Raw genomic sequence first — 22,146 nt, 5'->3', positions numbered from 1 at the left:
TATGATTTCGGTTTTGTACCATATCAAGTTTCGATCTAGCTTCCGCATTTGTTTTATGATGATATTATCTGTCTTAGCTTGATGTTTTTAAGTTTGATGTGTTGAGAAGGTAACTGGGATTATCGAGAAAGTTATGGATTTAAGTGTTGTATAATGGAAGTACATGTCTAGGAAAGTTTTGACTAAGGAAAGACTTAGTATTTAAGTGTGTCCTTTTGTGACCCACCTATCTTTCCTAAGAACTTACCTGGTGTACTATTCACGTACAGACGATATTAGATATTTGAAAAAAAAAATATATCATTGAAATCCATGAGTTATTTATTCTGCATTTATAACGCCTCCCGGATGGAGTGGGGTGTTACACCCTGGCTGGAACGTTGAATGTTCCAGGGCCATAATCTAGATTAGATGATAAAACATCTAAGTGATGGCATGATACAACTTACTGAATGTATAAAACACACACAAGCATGGCATATACAAAAAATGACAACATGCAACACGTTTAACTTGAGAAATCTCCATGGCATACTCAACCTCCCATGGAAAATCCATTCCACACACCTTTGGGGTAGACTTTGCCGCGACATACTTAATCCTCGAGTGTCCTACCGTGTCACTCAATCACTAGGATTAACCTTGCCCCATTTTCAAGAAGACCCCATCCGATCCCTCACAGACATAACAATTACACAAAAATTAATACCCCGATGATATGAAAAACCACATGCCATGCACCGACTCTTTTTGCAAGTAAAAACTGACACCCGAGATTTTTAGACTAAAATATGATGTGATACTTGAGATTTTTAGATTCAAATACTTGAAGAAATAGGATATTTCAAAGGATTATGAAAGTCTTGAGATAAAAATTTAGTTTTTAAGCCAGGGGCAAAAGCGTAAATATGGTAGTTCGGGTAAAAGTGTAATTTACCTAAAATCATGGGGTATTAGCGTAATTTATCCATTTTGGGGGGCCAAAATGTGCAATTAAAAATAGCTTGGGGACCAAGTTGTAAGGGCCTAAGTGAAAATTATCCAAAAAGTTTGGGCCAAGGTGCAATTCTTGAAACCTTAAAATATCTCATCAAAATATCTCAAACTAAGTAGTTAAAGTAACCAAATATAGCTAACTAGTTAAAGGTGTAATGATGGGAAATGTAGAAAATCAATTAACCATGCGGGAGTAATGATGGGAAATGTAGAAAAATGAATTAAACCATATGAGATGTAATGATGGAAGTGTTGAAAATGTAATTAAGCATGTGAGGCTCAAAATATCAAGGACACATGGCAAGCTTCCATTGGTCATTAGAAAGATAAGATAAGATCACATGATAGCTGATAATGACCCCCTCTGAGGTGGCATCGCGTGATTGGCCAGGAAAAAGTTACTTAGCCTCCAAGTTTGCAAAAGTCTCCAAACGTTATCTTAAGGACATGTGGCAAGCATTTATTGGCCACACATGAAAGGTAATAATGAGGTCTCATGATGATGCGACATGTGAAAAAACATGATTGACCAAAAATGTCTATAAATAGGCCTTAAGGTAGTTCACAAGTTTTATAAGAATTTGGGCAAGGTTAAGAGAATCAGAAGAGAGGATTTTGTGATAGAGAGTGAGGGGAAAATTTTGAAGAAAGAGGGAGCAAATTTGGTGTAGAAACAGGAGCAAAACAGCCTCGTCGAAAAAGTTGGATCCTTTCCAACCAAGTTAAAGTAAGTACACTATGAACTATCTACGATGTTTAGGTATGGTCATGAATCATGTTTATGTGGTCCCTTATGTTATGTTTCAAGCAAGTTTCATGTTCTCAAGCAAGTTATGGGACCGTGGTTTATTAGTGCTACGCACGGAGGTTCTTACCCCTGCAAGTTGGTAAAACCTATCTGTCCCCTTATGTTATATGTTCATGTTGCAAGTTCATGGCATGTTTAAATACGTTTGATAGTTCTCTTGTACTTACTAAGATTTGCGTAATCTCACCCCTTATGTTCCCCCCCCCCCAGGTGATCATGAATGAGGAGATCGGGATGTGGACGTGGAGCGAGGTGGCTCATTGCAAAAGAATTTTCAAGAATTTAAGTTTTAGTTTCCTTTTGAATCAAAGCTTTTAGGGTTGAACTCTGATCTTTTCTATATGTATGCCATAAAGCGTGTCTTGGAATTTTATTTGATTTAAAGAAGGTTTGGATTTGGTTTTAAGCTTCGAATTTCTGTACATGGATGTTATTGCTACCAAGCATACTCGCGAAGTCTTTTTGTCTTCTATTGAAACCATGTTTTTCGTGTCAAACTTTATGTATACACTAAACCTGCTTTGAATTTTATTAGGTTTTGAAACTTTACTTAAGTTTATAAAAGTCTTGTTTCTCAAGTTTTTCTGCGCTAAACCTCGAAGTTCATATGAATATTATTATTATTAAGCATGTAAGTAAATTACGGCTGTCACATAATGGTATCAGAGCAAAGTTTACTTTCTTGTAGACTCAAATTGTTTTAAAAGAAAATTTTGTGCTTTTAGTAAAATTTGTAAGGAAATTCTTTTAAGGAAACATGAAAATCCACCATGTCCTATTCAAGCTTCTGATTTCCGGGTAAGTTCTAAGAATTGCTATGCTTATTCTTTATGGATACTATGCTCATGCAAGCCATATCCCCCTTAACTATGCAGTTATTCTCTCAAGCTATATTTATGAGTATATGTTGTTATATGTGTGCATACGTATGAAGCTCATGTTGGAATAAGTATGTGAGAGATATGATTCTTATTTGCCATTAATTAGTATGCGTTTTTCGCTAGTGTTATTGCTCCAAACTCAAGAGTTCATGATTATAGCGGAAATACTTGTTTAGGAAGGGCTTATTAGAATGAAAACAATTAGGAATCAAGTCCATCAAGAAGAGATTGCATAATGAATCATAATTAAACAAGAATCTATTATTGAGTTTATTGATATGTGTTATCGCGCTAAGAGCTTTGTCACAAAGACCTAAACTATCTAAGGCGAGCTTGGGACTTAAGTGGTCCACATGACCCCCTTCCTTACCTGGAAGCTCTTTAGTTGCGTGTTACACATATTAGTAGCTGAAACGATGGATTAACAAATCCTAGTTAATACGAAGTTCCATAATAGTACTTTTTATCCATAAGGACCCTACATTCAGGAATTAATTATTCTTTTTCACATAAGGTTATGGAAACCCATGTAAGAAGTGCCAATAGTAGGGGCAGGCAGCCGCAAAATAAGTCTAATGAAACCAACAATGTCAACGGGCAGTTCATGCAGTTCATTGATGCCATTCGTAACATGACGCCACTTGCCACACCACCAGTTGCACCTCCCCAAGAAAACCCAAGAAACAATGTTACCTTGGTAGAGCAGTTTTGGAAGCTTCAACCTCCAACTTTTGAGGGTGGGTTAGACCCTCTAGTAGCTGAAGATTTGATAACAACAATTGAACGAATCTTTAACCTCATAGATTGTCCAGACCCTAGGAAGGTAACTTGCGCTACGTATATGTTACAACATGGAGCAAGGCATTGGTGGGATTCTAGTGCCAGATCCAGGCCCCAAGGACATGTGTGGACCTGGGATCAATTCAAGGAACTTTTCTTAAGAAGTATTACCCCGCTAACATCCATAACCAGAAGGAAGTAAAGTTCCTTATGTTAAAACAAGATAGCATGACCTTGATTGAATACGAAAGAAAGTTTGATGAGCTATCACGTTTTGCCCCAGCCTTAGTGGATACAGAACAAAAGCGGGCAAGGCGCTTTGAACAAGGGTTGAGAGATGATTTACGGCAGGCAGTCATAACTTTTGAGTTAGGCACGTATCATAAGGCGCTAGCTAAGGCCCAACTGGCGAACTTTAGAGAAAGCTCCAACAGCAATAGCAAGCTATCGCAGTTTAGACCACTAGAAAAGCGTAAGTAGGAGGATAAAGGTAAAGGGAAGCAGGATTATTCAAAGAAGAATAAAAGAGGAGGTCCAACATCTGAACCCAATGTGTGGCAAATGTCAGAAGCGTCATACTAGACTGTGTCTCATGGGAACCAGCGCTTGTTGTGGTGAAATAGGTCATGTGGCTAGATTCTGTCCCAGGGGTCATCTAAAGAAACAGCAGCAACAACCATATCAACAGAAGCCAAGAAATCTCCCAAAGGGTTAAGCTAAGGTTTATGCTCTCTCAAGGCAAAAGGAGGATCAAGATCATAACATATTGGCAGGTAACATCCTCATATCTAGAATACTTGCTTATACTTTGTTTGATTCTGGTTCCACCCATTCTTTTATATCCCCTAAGTTTGCAAGCAAACTTAATGCACATGTGGAACATGTAAGTACACACTTAAGAGTAGCGATACCCTCAGGAGGTATAATAAGCACGAATCATGTAGTAAGAACAGCTAAGGTGGAGGTCGAGGGAAAGTTTTTAGAAATAACCTTATATGTCTTAGATATGCAAGAATTCAATGTGATTTTGGGAATGGACTGGCTTTCCAAGCACCATGCGACCATTTTATGCTTTGGAAAGGAAATAGTTTGTAAGTATCCTAAAGGGGTGGAAATTTTCCTTTCAGTGGCTGAGATAAAACACCTTCCCTGTGTCATTTCAGCATTAAAACCCAAGAAACTATTACAGTCGGAATGATGTATTGGATTCTTAATGTCAGCGGTGGTTAAGGGAGGAAAAGAATTAACAATGAATGACGTTAAAGTAGTAAAGGACTTTCTAGAGGTCTTCCCTGATGAGCTGACTGAAATGCCACCAGAACGAGAATTAGAGTTCACTATTGATCTAGTGCCCGGTTTCGCACCTATTTCTAAAGCTCCTTACAGGATGGCACCAAAGGAGCTACACGAGTTGAAAACCCAGTTAAAGGAACTGTTGGGGAAAGGATTTATTCGACCAAGTGTATCCCCCTGGGGAGCACCAGTATTATTCGTCAAGAAGAAAGACAGATCAATGAGGATGTGCATCGATTACGGAATTGAATAAGATTACTATTAAGAACAAGTATCCTCTTCCTAGGATCGAGGACTTGTTTGATCAGTTAAAAGGTGCACGAGTATTCTCAAAGATTGATCTAAGGTCAGGATATCACCAGTTGAGGATCAAATCTAGTGACATCTCGAAGACAACTTTCAGAACTCGGTATGGTCATTATGAGTTTTTAGTCATGCCCTTTGGCTTGACTAATGTGCCTGGAGTTTTTATGAACCTAATAAATCGAGTTTTCTATGAGTACTTGGATAAATTTGTCATTGTCTTTATCGATGATATATTGGTGTATTCTCAAAGTGAAGAACAGCATGAGAAACATTTGAGGGTTGTTTTAGGGATCTTGAAGGAAAAGAAGCTACTTGCAAAGTTCAAGAAGTGCGAGTTTTAGTTGAAACGGGTGGTATTCCTTGGGCATGTTGTCACAACTCAAGGAATAGAAGTGGACCCCAGCAAGGTAGAAGCGGTATTGAATTGGTCAAGACCAACCAATGTAAATGAGGTTCGTAGCTTTTTGGGTTTAACTGGATACTACAGGATGTTCATCGAAGGGTTTTCCAAATTAGCAAGGCCTTTAACGCAGCTGACTCGCAAAGGTACTAAGTTTGAATGGATAGAGAAATGTGAAACTAGTTTTGAAGAATTAAAGAAGAGGCTGGTCAATGCACCAGTATTAACTATTCCTGAAGGGTCAGAAGGTTTTGTTATTTATAGTGATGCATTCAAACAAGGAATTGGTTGCGTATTGATTCAAAAAGGTAAGGTAGTTGGGTATGCATCAAGGCAGTTGAAGCCTTATGAGCAAAACTATCCTACACATGACCTAGAACTTGCTGCAATAGTGCATGCCTTGAAAATCTGAAAACACTATCTATACGGAGGTAAATGTGATATCTATACCTATCATAAGAGCCTTAAGTACATCTTCACACAAAAAGAGTTGAATATGAGGCAAAGGAGATGGCTGGAATTGGTAAATGATTATGATTGTGAAATCCACTACCACCCTGACAAAGAAAACGTGGTGGCAGACGCCTTGAGTAGAAAGAAAATGGGCCAAGTAGCAGCTTTGACAGCACAAAAGCCTTTATGGAAGGAGTTCGAGAGGTTAAGCCTCGAGAATGTCGCTACACCATCTAATTCTAATGCTCGTATGAAAGCACTCTCTATTCGACCAATTCTCCGTGATCGGATTAAGAGCCTTCAGAAGGGAGACCAATTCTTTGAATACATCAAGGCTGAGGTTAATACTAAGAAACGGAAAGACTTCACAATAGCTGGAGATGACACGCTTTACTACCAAGGGCGACTGTGTGTGCCAAACTTTGAGGAACTAAGGCAAGAAATTCTAAAAGAAGCCCACTCCACTCCTTATTATGTACATCCTGGAAGTACAAAGATGTATTGTGACCTGAAGACAGTGTTTTGGTGGAGAAATATGAAAGAAGACATAGCTAAATTTGTTGAGAAGTGTTTGATATGTCAGCAAGTGAAAGTTGAGCACTAACGACCAGCAAGGTTACTGCAACCATTGGAGGTTCCAGAGTGGAAATGGGAACATATGACGATGGACTTTGTTGTAGGATTTCCAAAATCAATAGTAGGATATGAGGCTATTTGGGTGATCGTGGATCAACTTACTAAATCAGCTCACTTCTTACCTGTTCGGATGACATTTACAATGGATCAGCTTGCACGACTGTATGTTAAGGAAATAGTAAGACTACATGGTATTCCAGTTTCCATTGTATCGGATAGGGACCTGAGGTTCACATCCAACTTTTGGAAGAGCTTACACAGAGCCATGGGAACCAAATTGAGTTTTAGTATAGCTTTTCATCCTCAGATAGATGGACAATCTGAAAAGACAATATAAACTTTAGAGGATATGCTTCGTATTTGTACCCTAGAATTTGCTGGACATTGGGAGAAACATCTACCATTAATTGAATTCGCATACAACAATAGTCACCATGCATCTATTGGCATGGCTGTTAGTGTAGGTGCTCTAGACCCAATCAGATTGGGCATGTTGTATACTGACAATTGTAATCATGTTATTATTTGAATAAGGAGTTGTTCAAATTCATAAGAAGTCATTCTATTAGTTTCTTGTTATTATTGTAATAACCAAATGAAACTAGATAGAAGTCTATATGATGTATACTGTGATTAATCTATAAAGATGTGAGATGATGCATCATAGTTTCTAGACATCATTAAACGTCCCAAGTCGTAGCAATGTCAAGAATGGACATTGACAATTGCAGTAAGACTTGTATGTGCTATGTTTTTGCTATGTGATAGCAATGGGGGTGTCACACCCATAGGCATGGGGATGCCTAGACAAGTACATAGGTGACCAATGTTGGAGAACATGTCACTAGACATGACTCGCCATGAGAATCCATTTTGGTTATATGTTGATGGTATTCTCATACGAGATGAGTGTAACTAATCCTTGGACCTGAGGTTATCACGGTCATCTCATAAGAAGACCAGTATGCTTTGACATCGTTTCGATGGGCCTAGACAAAGGCTGCACATAGGCGATCGTTGGGCATATCGTGAGGCTTATGGAGATGAGTGTATAGCCAAGATGGGACTCGTCTATCCCTTGATAGAGGATGATGTATCTAAGGCACCTTCGATGGATATTCACTTTAAATCCATGGCCATGGTGAAAGAGATCAATAAGGAGTTATTGATTTACTTTCTAATTAAGTGAAGATATCCGAAAGACTGAAGAAAACTCATGTGATCGTTATCAAGCAACACATCGTCATACTTGAGATCACATAAGATACATTGACAAGTGGATCGTATTACACGATAACCATGCTCATGAAAGGTTATTTGCGGATCATGAATCCTTCTGAATAATTGGGTAGGCATGATGCCTTGCTAGAGGCCAATCTTGTCTTATGTGTTTATACCGACACATTGTCAACATATTCGGAAGCCTAATGAGTCATACGCAATAGGCACGGTCTCTGGCTTAAACCAGGATAGTGGACGTATGGTTAAGTGGGACACTTCGGTAAGAAGTTGTGCTCGTAGGTTCTTACGAAAAAAGAACAAATAGACGTAATGACGTCGATATGGTGAGGGGTCGTCATAATGGAAAAAGTTTCCTAAAATGGCAATCGATTAAATTAGGAAGGAGTTTCTAATTTAATAATTTTCTATTTGCTGGAGTGGGAAATAGGAAATAAAATATATTTAGGCTTAAGTTAATATTTGGACTAAATTGGATTTGGGCCAAATATTAAATTAAATATTATATTTGGACTAAATTGGATTTGGGCCAAATATTAAAATAAATATTATATTTGGACTAAATTAGATTTGGGCCAAATATTAAATATTATATTTGAACCAAATTAGATTTGGGTCAAATATTAAATAAAATATATTTGGGCTTGAATTAGATTTGGGCCATAATATTTTATTAAACCTATAAAATGATTTGGGCCATTTAATTATATTTCTAGTTGGACTAGAATAAGCCCACTTAATATTCTAATTAAATTAGAATTAATGGGCTAGCCCAATCCATTAAGGTTTTAGAAACCATAGGATATTTCCTTATAAATATCCCTTTATGGGTTGCCCAAAAATATAGGGGTTTTTGGTGTCGTTTTTCAAGAGTTGAAAAACATATTGCCATTTACTCTTCCCTGTTTCTTTTGGCATCGATTTGAAACGTGGGCGTTCTTTTTCGTCCATACACAAGCCGCGAAAATGAGAAGGAGCTAGCACTCCTATTCCGCTCTCCTTGCCAACGGACGCTTGGATGGCTCGAATCCGTGAACGACTTGATAATCTAAAGGTTAGATTTATTTATTTGTATGTGAATGATTTGATTTCGATGTTGATCCAATAGCCGGAATCGGGGTAAGTTCAAAAATTTTGAACTACGTTGTTTGCCCCGTAGCAATCTTGCTTTACTTTCAATGGCACCCTATGAGGCATTATATGAAAGGAAATGCAGATCACCTATTCATTGGAATGAAGTGAGCGAGCGAAAGATTTTGGGTCCAGAGATTGTGGAACAAACTGTACAAGCCATTGAAAAGATCAAGGATAGTATGAAGAAGGCTCAAGATAGATAGAAAAACTATGTAGATAAAAGAAAAAAGGATTTGGAGTTCGCCATCGGTGATAAGGTATTCTTAAAAGTTACACCCATAAAAGGAGTTTTACGGTTTGGGAAGAAAGGAAAGCTTAGACCTCGGTTTATAGGCCCATTTGAGATCCTGAAACGGGTTGGGAATGTGGCTTACCAGCTAGCTTTACCACCAGAGCTTTCAACAGTACATGATGTTTTCCACGTATCAATGTTCAAAAAGTATATCCCCGACCCAACCCATGTAATAAAGCATCAACCATTAGAGATACAGCAAGACCTAAAATATGAGGAGGCACCAATAAGCATTGTTACTCGGGAGGTACGAAGGCTTCGTAATAAAGATATACCGTTGGTCAAGGTGTTACAGCAGCATAATTCAGTTGAAGAAGCAACTTAGGAGTGCGAGGATGAGATGCGATCCAAATATCCCCAGCTGTTTGATGATGAGAAGTAAGGTAAATTTTTTAGGACGAAAATTCTTTAGGAGGGTAGATTGTAACACCCGAGATTTTTAGACTCAAATATGATGTAATACTTGAGATTTTTAAATTCAAATACTTGAAGAAATAGGATATTTCAAAGGATTATGAAAGTCTTGAGATAAAAATTTAGTTTTTAAGCCAGGGGCAAAAGCGTAAATATGGTAGTTCGAGTAAAAGTGTAATTTACCTAAAATCATGGAGTATTAGCGTAATTTATCCATTTTTGGGGGCCAAAATGTGCAATTAAAAATAACTTGGGGACCAAGTTGTAAGGGCCTAAGTACAAATTATCAAAAAAGTTTGGGCCAAGGTGCAATTCTTGAAACCTTAAAATATCTCATCAACATATCTCAAACTAAGTAGTTAAAATAACCAAATATAGCTAACTAGTTAAAGGTGTAATGATGGGAAATGTAGAAAAATGAATTAAACCATGTGAGATGTAATGATGGAAGTGTTGAAAATGTAATTAAGCATGTGAGGCTCAAAATATCAAGGACACATGGCAAGCTTCCATTGGTCATTAGAAATATAAGATAAGATAAGATCACATGATGGCTGATAATGACCCCATCTGAGGTGGCATCGCATGATTGGCCAAGAAAAAGCTTACTTAGCCTCCAAGTTTGCAAAAGTCTCCAAACCTTATCTTAAGGACATGTGGTAAGCATTTATTGGCCACACATGAAAGGTAATAATGAGGCCTCATGATGATGCGACATGTGGCAAAACATGATTGGCCGAAAATATCTAGAAATAAGCCTTAAGGTAGTTCACAAGTTTTATAAGAATTTGGGCAAGGTTGAGAGAATCAGAAGAGAGGATTTTGTGATAGAGTGAGGGGAAAATTCTGAAGAAAAAGGGAGCGAATTTGGTGTAGAAACAGGAGCAAAACAGTCTCGCCGAAAAAGTTGGATCCTTTCCAACCAAGTTAAGGTAAGTACACTATGAACTATCTACGATGTTTAGGTATAGTCATGAATCATGTTTATGTGGTCCCTCATTTTATGTTTCAAGCAAGTTTCATGTTCTCAAGCAAGTTATGGGACCGTGGTTTAGTAGTGTTATGCACGGAGGTTCTTACCCCTGCAAGTTGGTAGAACCTATCGTGTCCCCTTATGTTTATGTGGTCCCTCATTTGATAGTTCTCTTGTACTTACTGAGATTTGCGTAATCTCACCCCTTATATTTCCCCCCCTAGGTGATCATGAATGAGGAGATCGGGACATGGACATGGAGCGTGGTGGCTCGTTGCAAAAGAATTTTTGAGAATTTAAGTTTTAGTTTCCTTTTGAATCAAAGCTTTCAGGGTTGAACTCTGATCTTTTCTATATGTATGCCATAAAGCGTGTCTTAGAATTTTATTTGATTTAAAGAAGGTTTGGATTTGGTTTTAAGCTCCAAATTTCTATACATGGATGTTATTGCTACCAAGCATACTTGCGAAGTCTTTTTGTCTTCTATTGAAATCATGTTTTTCGTGTCAAACTTTATGCATACACTAAATCTACTTTGAATTTTATTAGGTTTTGAAGCTTTACTTAAGTTTATAAAAGTCTTGTTTCTCAAGTTTTTCTGTGCTAAACCTCGAAGTTCATATGAATATTATTATTATTAAGCATGTAAGTAAATTACAGGTGTCACAAAAATAGTTGATGCAATATATCACATGTTCAATATGCATGCAATATTACAAGTACATAAGTAAAATGCCTATGCATAACATCCCAAGTTCTAGAGGGTATAATCGCTCATTGGAACTGGTTCAAACACATGTAACCTAAGCTCAGGAGGGTAAAATCGCTCACCTGAACCCACTACACACACACTAACACACTTCCAAGACAAGGGTAATACTGGAATCAAACCACTCACCTTGATTCAGAAAAAGCTGATTTTTGCCTCGAAAAGCATGTCATACCTCTAAAATCGTGCAATCCTTCCCTCTATTAGTTAAATCATCTCCTATTTACCTTTTATGTCTATAGAAATCAATACTCTGATTTGTCCCATAATTTCCTCAATTTTCTCTATTTTTAAACCTTTATTTCCTTCAAAAATTCATAATAAATACCTAAAACCAAGTTTCACTAAATATTTTTGCACCAATATTCCCCAAATAATTTTTAAAAAATTATAAATTTAATTTTGGAAGAAAACATCACCTCAAGCATCCTCACGCGCCACCCCTAGCCTCGGCAAGTGAAGCCCACGCGCAGCCTATTCCGGTTATCTTCTCCGGTGATGGCTGGCTTCGACGATCTCCTATGGCAAAACGACTATAGGGCCTTGAAGCTCTCGATGAGGCGACCTCGATGGTACCTTCGAATGGTTGAAACAGTCATTGGAAAAGGCCTTAAATGGCAATTGTAGGCTACAGTTTGACGGCCCTCGATTTTTCAACCAAACCAATGAAACTTGATGAAACCTAAGCCAAACTCTCCCAATTTCTCCAGAAATTCTCCCCACAACCCAAAGAACAAAAGCCTCTTATCTCTAGGGTTCTATTCAAGCCAAATAAGAGGATTTTTGCCTGATTTGCTTTTGAAATCCTCGGCCTTTAACCTTTAATTATACTCATTTTCGATGCCAATTTCCACCAAATCTCGGTTGTTCTTATCCATTAAGCCCAAAATCTAGCCTCCAAATGATTCAACTAGCCTTAAACCATACACAAAATCCCTCAAAAAATTCGGCCAAACCACCGATCCCATCCGCCGTTAAAATTGGTCACATAGTCGCCGTGCTCAGCCAATAGCCACCTCCAAACGGATCATCATCACCTGAAGGCTATCCCCGAGCATCCAGGAAAACTTCCCGACATCCCAGGGTGGCTGGCTGGCGACCACAGGGAGACCGGTCGGTTTCCCATTGCTTTTTCCAAATTTTGCACTTTTACCCTCCAAGTATTTCCAGTTACATTTCTACCCTATCCTTGATACCCCTATCCTTTCTAACAATTCCACTACTGCCCACAAGTTCCAAGTTATTCATTTCCCTCAAGAATTCTAAAAAAATCGTTGATTCAACCTCCCTCGAGCAGTTTACATAATCTGCACTTTTGCCCAGATGCCCCTAATAGCGTGTTTTCATCCTCAAACCTTCTCAAATCTCTTAGTTTTGTCAAATACTACTTATTTGGGCAATTTTACCTTCCTTGACTTGCTTTGACATAGACTCTCGCCTTTTGTTCATTTTTTGGATAAGGCACTTTGGCCCGAAACTATAATAAATTCCATTTTGACCTCGTAATTTTTTAAAATACTCTTGATATTAAATACTGGGTATTATAGAATAGGCCGAGAGACTCTCAGCCCAATCACTACACGTCTCCCCTCTCCCTCCTCTATAAATAGGAGGCTCCACCTCCGACCTCAGGTACGCACTCTTGGGCACTCTTAGTACATTCTCGCATTCTTACTCTGAAGAATTGACTTATGCATTGGAGGGTTTGCGTAGGGACACCCACCCGTGACTCTAACGGTGCTCTCGTCTTGCAGGTCACTCGATCATCAAGGCTCTCTCAGTCATCAAGACTCTCTCGATCATCAAGACTCTCTCGGTCACCAAGACTCTCAGTCACCAAGAATCTCCCAATCACCAAGACTCTCTCAATTACCAAGACTCTCAGCGCACGATGATGAGACTCTTAGCCCACGTTGGTGATAAGACTCTCAACTCACATTGGTGATGAGACTCTCAAGACACTTGGTGACGAGACTCATGTTAGGAACCGGGCAACCGTGAAGATATGATTCTGCCTTGATTGATCCGTAGAGCCGCAAACACGAACTCCTCCAAGTCGGTCCACACGATCGGCCGTTTCCATGAATGCCTTGAGTAATGCTAGTAACCCTAGGCGCCTCCAATGAGAGATCCGAATTTCTCCTTGTTTTTCCAGCTTCTTAAGTGGCCTATTTATAGAGTAAAAACCCTAATTATGCCTTTGGAAAAACCCTAAACGATTTAGGTCTGGCCCATAATCATATTGGGCCGTATCTCTCTTTTAATTTGTGGAACAGACTCGACCCAAGTGTGTGACCCCTTAGGTCCACCATTGGGCTAGATGTAGGGCCAATTCTATTGGGCTATATGAAGGCCCAACTCCTTAGAATAATTAAACTCTTTTAATTAAACTTATGGGCTTCATAATTAACTCATCTCATGGGCTTCTTAATTAAACTCTTTAATTAATAGTTTTAGAATTAATCATATTAATTCTAAAACCCTACATATCATGGTTAACGTCTAGCAACATGCCATGAACGCCTAGCCAACGATGAAAAAACACGGACCTTTTCGATTGCAATTACCGTACAGTAAAATCCTTTCATCAATCTATGTCCCGATTGAATTTAGGGTATGGTTTTATGACGAAACCCTAGTCACTCAATAACTATGTATCCATTCCAGATTTATGACTTGATAGGTGAAATCAAAACACCTTTTGATTTCCACCTCACCTTGGCCAAGGATTTCCTCAGTCATGAAATCATCGAAATACACAGGACATCTTCTAATCTTATCGATAAGTGATGAATTCTATTTCGACATCCACAAGCCTTCATATGTGATAAGGTTACGCCCAGTAATAATTTGTTAATGACTCCATTAGAATCCAAAAAAGAACCAAAGCGTAACCAATCAAATATAAGACCACCATGATGTCTCAAGTCTAAGGACCAATCTGCACTATTGCAACACAGAAATTCCAATTCGACAATAAACAATTACCATTAGGAATTATGTAGCGGGTCAGTTCAGTGTACTTATTCTTATAATAAGCACCCACATATATGCACTAGTGTCCACACACCAATGTCTATGAAACAAGACATTCTCCTAATTGAGCATGCATCATATATGCTAGTCTATCCGAGTTATTAGTGTCCAATCCTAATAACTCTATGACTAGGAACATTTAAGATCAAGGCTTATAAGGAATATGTTTCATGATCGTCATCTCTATGCACGACCATATTCCATGAGCCTATTTGATCTATGGACTTTGTCAAGAGTGGAAATAATAAAGTCAACCATCAATGACAAATAAAACATAATGCCTTACAATAATAATTGATCGAAGATAAAGAGTCACAATGGAAAAATATGATCAATTGCATGTAAATATAATTGGCTTGTGGGGCATAACTCTAATAACTCAACTCTTAGCGCACTTGGTGACGAGACTCTCAACGCACGTTGGTGATGAGACTCTCAAGATACTTGGTGACGAGACTCAAATCTCAGTACACTTGGTGACGAGACCCAATTCTCAGAACACTTGGTAACAAGACTCAACTCTCAGAACACTTGGTAACGAGACTCAACTCTTGGAATGCTTGGTGACAAGACTCAACTCTCAAAACCCTTGGTGACGAGACTCAACTCTCGGAATGTTTGGTGACGAGACTCAACTCTCAAAATGCTTGGTGATGAGACTCAACTCTCAGAGCATTTGATTCTCAAAATACTCACAAGGCCTTCAATCCCGAAGACTTTAGAGACTCTTGTAATCAACCACACACAAATTGTATTCTCCCATGAAAAAAAAAATAGATTATTTTATTTTGACAACAACAATTTCGTTTGGACTTCAAAATAAGGCTTGTTCCACCTTATAACCCCTTGGGAATGATGTGTTTGTTGTTAGGATGTAGTTGGTGCAAGTATTTGTGTTTAACTTGCATGTTTTGAGGGTTTTCGGGGTGGTTCTCAACTCTGACTGGTTGATTGCTTTTAGGAAACGGTCAACCATTTCTGCCTTGTGGCAGCCTACACATGCTTTACTATTTTGGGCATAACTTTTAGTAGAAATATCCGTTTTGAGATTTGTTTGATGCGTTGTAAACTAGACTCGATAAACTTTGATTTAGAATAGGATTTGAATTATTTGGCCAAGTTTTGTGTTGTTTATTCTTGGTCCAAAACATGTCTATATGTTCTTGAGAACAATCATGCATTCACTGGCGAGGTGTTACGTGAGTTGAGGATTCATGATAGGCCTGTTTGAGTATGATGATGAGCTAGTATCGGGCCATATGGTGTAACACCCCACTTTCTCAGGCATGTTATAACTTAAGAAATTTAGGATTTTTTTTTTCTTAACAATCGCAACATCATATTAATTCCCAAAATTTTCCATTTACTTACATAGCATGAGAACCATCATACATCATAAATGCTAGGCTAGGTATTCACCAATAGCGGAAGCATGAATCGAACCTAGGCATATATCAAACCATATTAATAATACATGATCGTTTCGAACATATCCCATAATACAAGACTATTCATCAACAGAACATAAGTTTTTCAACATGACTTGAAACATAACATAACATAACCAATTCTTCATGAATAAGAAGAACATCGGATATACACGTAGACTCCATCGGCTACGTCATCACATGCCTCAAACCCTAACTTTATCATTAACCATAATAAGGTTATACATCATCATTCCTCAAAACATTCAGAATTCGATGTAGCAGAACTTAAACACATGGGTTACATAACATTCAATCATTACATCTTGTACTTTGCTAAGTGCCATATCATGCCTCATTCATCCTCGTTTCTGCTATAATCACCATTTGGAATGTTTGAATAATCCAGGGACAAAACCCAAGTTAGACGATGAATCATCTAAGTAAGGGTACATCATTCATATCTCATACGTGTATGCAATGCAACATAACATCATTCTTTTCATTTGAGTCGACCACACCCAATTGCGACTCTCCATTTTAATAGCCTCCTTACCAAGTCGAGGTGTATAGGTGCACCTGTGGTAGAGTAGTGGCACCAGTCCCTAATCCCAAACCCTTATGCGTTGCATAATCAATAATATCATCATAAACATATGCATAATTCATCATCAATACATGTAAATGCACTCTACATGATGCATAACATAACATAGCATGCTAATATGATAGATTCATTTGCATAAAACGGGTTTGGGTTGAACCACTTACCTTTTTGCACGAAGTTCAGACCACCTCAAAAAATATGCATCACCTCGATTTGGGTGCCCAACCTCGATTTTCGTGCTGAACTTAGAGATCACTTAATCTCAAGCCACAATGATCCCTAAACACCATATTTATTTCAAAGGAACATAAATATCTATTTTTCATAATTTCTCCATGATTTCTTCTATTTTTCTCCCATTTTCCTCTCTTAATATTTCAAATAAATACCTCCTTAAGTATTTTCTCCAATCTTTTTCCACAACAATTCATAATATTCTAAGAACTTTAAAAGAAAATTTTAGAACTTACCCCAACGCTTCATTTGCAAGCATAACGAGGTTGGTTGTTGAGGAAACCAAGAAACCAGAAAGCCAAACACCAAAACTTTGAACACAAACCCCCCTTATTTTATTTTTCTTGATTTTTTGGAATATTTTCTAAATATTTTAGCATTGCACGCACCCTTACGTGCCTTTTTTTTATCCTTCATGCGCCACTACTCGTGGGGCTAGCTGGTGCGTGCACTGCACACGCCAGTCTTCTTCCTCAACTAGATTCTGGTGGTTTCCAAACAACCCTCATTTTTTGGCAATTTGTCTTTCCTCAACCAGATTCGCCTTCCATTTGAACCTACGTCTTCCTCTCTTCTTCCTCTATAGGATTATAGGTTCAAATCGCTTGATTGGAGACATTTTTAACTGCTCAAACTGATTTTTTGGTGAAGCCTATTTTTTCGACGAAGCTTCATATATCCCTCAACTTTTAATGAAAATTTCTCAAATTCTCAAAAACTGATCCTCTAGACATGGGGAACAAAAGATCTTTATCTGTTGCCCATAATATTTCCTCGAACTCTAGGATCTAAGAGTTTATTTTTTTAAAAGATTAAGCCAAACCTTAAATTCTCTATTTATAAGCAACCCCAAATTCTCAAATGCTCATGGATGCTCAACACAACGCCTTTAAGGCTTCTACCTTCCCCAGATCTAGCCAAAACATCATCATTCAGCCCTTAAATTATGCACCAAAGTCTGGCAAAAAATGGTCAAAAAACATGAAAAATCGACCATCTTTGTGGTTAATGTCGGCTTAGGCCCGACCTTGAGCATCCCCAATCACCTTCCTCGAGCCTCCCATGGCTGAAAGCGATTGTCGGCGACCAGCAAGGTGGGTGGTCGGCTATGGCAGTCTTCTCATACTCAAGTTTGCAAAAATTTCACTTTGACCCCCCTACAATTTTCCATTTTCTCTTTTATCCTTTCCTTAAAGCCCCTGAGCTTCTCAATAGTTCCATTACAACCCTCAAGCTCTAAATCTTTCATTTCATCCCTGAAGATTTGAGAATAACATCCTTTCGAATTCCTTTAGGCAAAATTAAAAAATTATACTTAGGCCCGAATCTACATTTTGATCTTAAACCTTTTCGTTTCAACCCGAAACCACTGAAGGGTTATTCTACATACTAAATATGAACCTCCTTGGGGTTCCATTGATTTTTTGAAAGTCTCCTACGATAATTCAATTTTTCAGCCTAAATCATAGCTGTACTGAAAATTGTCTATGTCCCAATTTCTTTCGATGCCATAAATCATGCCTTGATATGCTCGTCATTACCATATCATTTTTCTTACACATCTCGACTATAGGGTACTCCCTGTAGTCGATTCGATTGCTCATAACTGTACCGAAATTACCTTATAACCTTAATTTACCTGAAAATTACATTTTTTTCCCTAAGATAAATTACTTTTGAGCCCTTTGGAAATTCTTGGGTATTACATATGGGAACTTGTGTTTGGGGAACATTACACATGTATGACTTAAATGGGAAGTTCTTGGGGGTTAAATGTGCATGTAAGGGTTGGTAAATGAGTTGGGAAGTGGATCGTTTAGAGATATGAATTGGGAGGTAGAATTCACAAATGTTGTCTTATGATGTGTGGACACTTCCCTTGAGGATTACTTTGGGAAATTTGGATTTGGAAAAGGATGTCCAAGTATACACCATGTTTGTAATTATAGTTCTGGGAAGAGATAAGAGGTACCATATGAATTCATGCGCATGTGTAGACTATGGGGGTGATCATGATTTTTATCAAATAAGAGTTCGAATTATATTGATTGACCTCCCTTCCAGACTAGAGCACTGCTATGATGGGGTCACTGCATACTTGGGGTGTGGTATCATAGGCATGTGCTAGTGCCACAGAGTTGAGAGCGGACGGAGGGCATTGCTATGATGGGGCCACTACATACTTGGTGTGTGGTATCATAGGTGTGTGCTTACGCCACAGAGTTGAGAGCGGACGGAGGGCATTGCTATGATGGGGCCACTACATACTTGGTATGTGGTATCATAGGCGTGTGCTAGTGCCGTAAAGTTAAGAGAGTGGATTGAGGGCACTACTATGATAGGGCCACTACATACTTGGCGTGTGGTATCATAGGCGAGTGCTAGTGCCACAGAGTGGATTGGATTTATAAGCCCAAAATGGGTTGCTTTGTGACATGAATGTATGATACCCCAAGATAATGGGTGTTGTGCTTAGAGTATTATGGTAAAACAAGATGAGCCACAAGGCTTAGCAAGCATAACAAAAGAATAGGTAAAATTGGAAATATACCCCAAACACCAGAATACATCCCACCAAATATGGACAAGACAAAGATAAAACTAGAAATAAACCATACCTGGCATACGCCTCACTACATAACAATGGTAATGCTGGGAATACAGCCCTCACCCAGAATACACCCGCATAAAGTGCAATGCTGCATATAAAAATGCCATGCCATACCGTGCAACAAAATACCTAGTGCTCAACATAAATATAACAATGCACATAATGGTCCTTGGGGCCCACATAGGAAATGCACATCCTGGCACCCAAGTCCCGGCATACAAACCTACCACAGCCATGAACTGGCTGGCATAAAGCACATGAGCCCAGGGCTCCCATAACATTATCCACACGAACCCGTGGCTCCCATCAGAACCACATATTGGAGTTCCCGAGTCATAGCTATCAAGAGCCCAACTTCCACTCATAGCTATCGTGGGTTAACTCCATACCACAGTCCATATCAAACGGTAGCCATGTAATGCAATGGCTCTTACAACATTAACATGATGGTAAGACCCCTATAAACCAAGCATCAGGTCATGTAACGCCCATATAGAACCCACATAGGCAAAATGCTATAAATGCACATGCTCGCCTATCATACCTAAATCGGCATGCAACAGGCTAACCGGGTTATGCCAATGTGCACACTTCCCCATACATACAAAGCACGACCCCTCAATGAATGTAAACCCAATCTCATGCACTATAATGTCATGCAAAATGCCACATAATGGCAAAGCCAGTCGACAATGACCAAGTACTGGTCAACAATCTGTGATTAGGAACAACCAATCAACAGTCGCCCTCGGCCCGATAACGGTTCGCTCCTGTGTCACCAAACATTCAACACGTTACCTCACCGAATGACAGCTCACATCGTTTGTTATTACCATTCATGCTTGCAGGAAACCATAACCATATCATGATAGGAACAACACCAAGGGTAGGTGTCCGGTGGTACCAGCTTGCCTGACCCGTCTTTAGTCTATCGTAATAGTTGATAACTGGCACCCATACATCCAACCATCAATTGTCAAGACCTAACGGTCGATAGTTAATAGCTTGTATCCCACCCCCTACTAGTCACACAAGCAAAACGCAAGACTCCTGATTACAACAACTCACCCCAAAGGGCACCCACAACCTCAATCAACTCATTAAGAACCTATCCTTAACCATATTCGACATCATTCCCAAGGAAGTAGGGGTGATACAATACCCTATAAGCATTTACCAAATTAAACCCTGGAAGTATCCTATTTAATTTAATTAAATTTAATATATATAACAAATACCCACAACGTACGTAAATAATTTCTAAAACCAAATCAGGCTAAGGAAGAAAACGGAATCCATAAATCAAAGGACATTCACAAAGGGACTAAGAAGCTTACCTTAAATTAACTGATTTCGGCGTTATTCTACCCACACACTGCCTAATTAATACACGCTGTAAGATAAAATATAATCTCCTAAAATTAACAAAATTGCACTCAAAATTAAATTCTAACTGTACAAATTTATTCACATAAATTATTTAGCTTACCTGTATATTCAAACTTTAATTTAACTGCATTTTTCCTTTAATTTTCCTCCCCATTTCCATAGCTATGCGCGTCTTCTTCTTCTTCTTCAATTTTTCCCTTCCCTGATGCTGTCAAAATCGGCCAATTTCACGCTGCAAACCAGTTAAAAAGGAAGTAAGAGAGGGGCTGCCAGAAGCTGCCATGTGGCAGCTCAATTTAACCTACTGCTTTGCCCAAAATGGCCGTTTTGGGCAAGGTTTTAGTTGAAAATTCATCCAAAATTTCTCTCCAGCGTGCATAGCCTCCGCGGGTCGAACCCGCAACCTTGCCTCCCACCTCGCGCGAGCAAGCCACGCACTCTAGCTGCTCCTTTAACACATATACTCACACCATTAAACTTAAAGCGATTCTCTGCCACTTCCAGAATTTACATTTAAACCCCACTACTTTCAAAAATTGCTACAAATACCCTCACTTATTAATACTCTTATACCCCAAATTTCTAACAATTAATTACCCATCTCTTTAACATAAATAAATTAATATTTTCTTTAAACACACAAATATTCAATAATCAACTAAAGTACAATTATTATTATTTCCACTAAATATTCAATAATCACTGTAAATACCATAATTAATAATTACTAACCGTTTTCGATTTAAATTAATAGTTATTAATCATTCCCGATTTACCGGGATGTTACTGTCTCCCCCCCTTAACAGAATTTCATCCTCGAAATTTCTCGTCGGTTTATTCCAATTACTAAGGGAGACACACCTCATTTCCTTCTGACTCTTGGGGTTAGCAACTCTTAACTCATCAACCTTCTCATCTCAATTCGCATTCACTCCATTTCAACAAGACAAGTTCACAACTTCCATGATAACATCCCACATTATCTCTATGACATTTCATATCATCATTTTCTAGTATTTCCACAAATTCGGGTTCAACAAGTACACCACGTGACATTACACTCTAATTACATCTCGCTAATCTGTCACCTCATTTGACCATGTTAAAACCACGAGCACCTTAACCAGCTCAAGGAATACCATCAATCACACTACAAACAACACAAGATTCTCTTATTATAATATCATAATCCAACTGGCACCCCAAGGCTATCTCAAGTTCCCATTGCACTTTCATTTGGCAATACCTCGACCACACATCAATCTAAGTACAAGTTCAGAATACAGAGGCATTCAATCACAATGATAATCTAATTCGTAGCACAAAGCTCAATGATAATCAAATGCAATTACCTCATACGCTACTGATAATGGCAGGAGTGGAGCTACCCTTTGAACTCTGGGCCCCATCACACGTGGTGCCCATCTCTGCCCTTGCCCTCCAAACTCTATCCATCAAACTATAGAAA

Source organism: Diospyros lotus, chromosome 6, assembly GCF_014633365.1.
Source record: "Diospyros lotus cultivar Yz01 chromosome 6, ASM1463336v1, whole genome shotgun sequence".
Classification (NCBI taxonomy): domain Eukaryota; kingdom Viridiplantae; phylum Streptophyta; class Magnoliopsida; order Ericales; family Ebenaceae; genus Diospyros; species Diospyros lotus.
The sequence above is the reverse complement of the archived record's forward strand: the minus strand, read 5'-3'. Positions refer to the sequence as shown.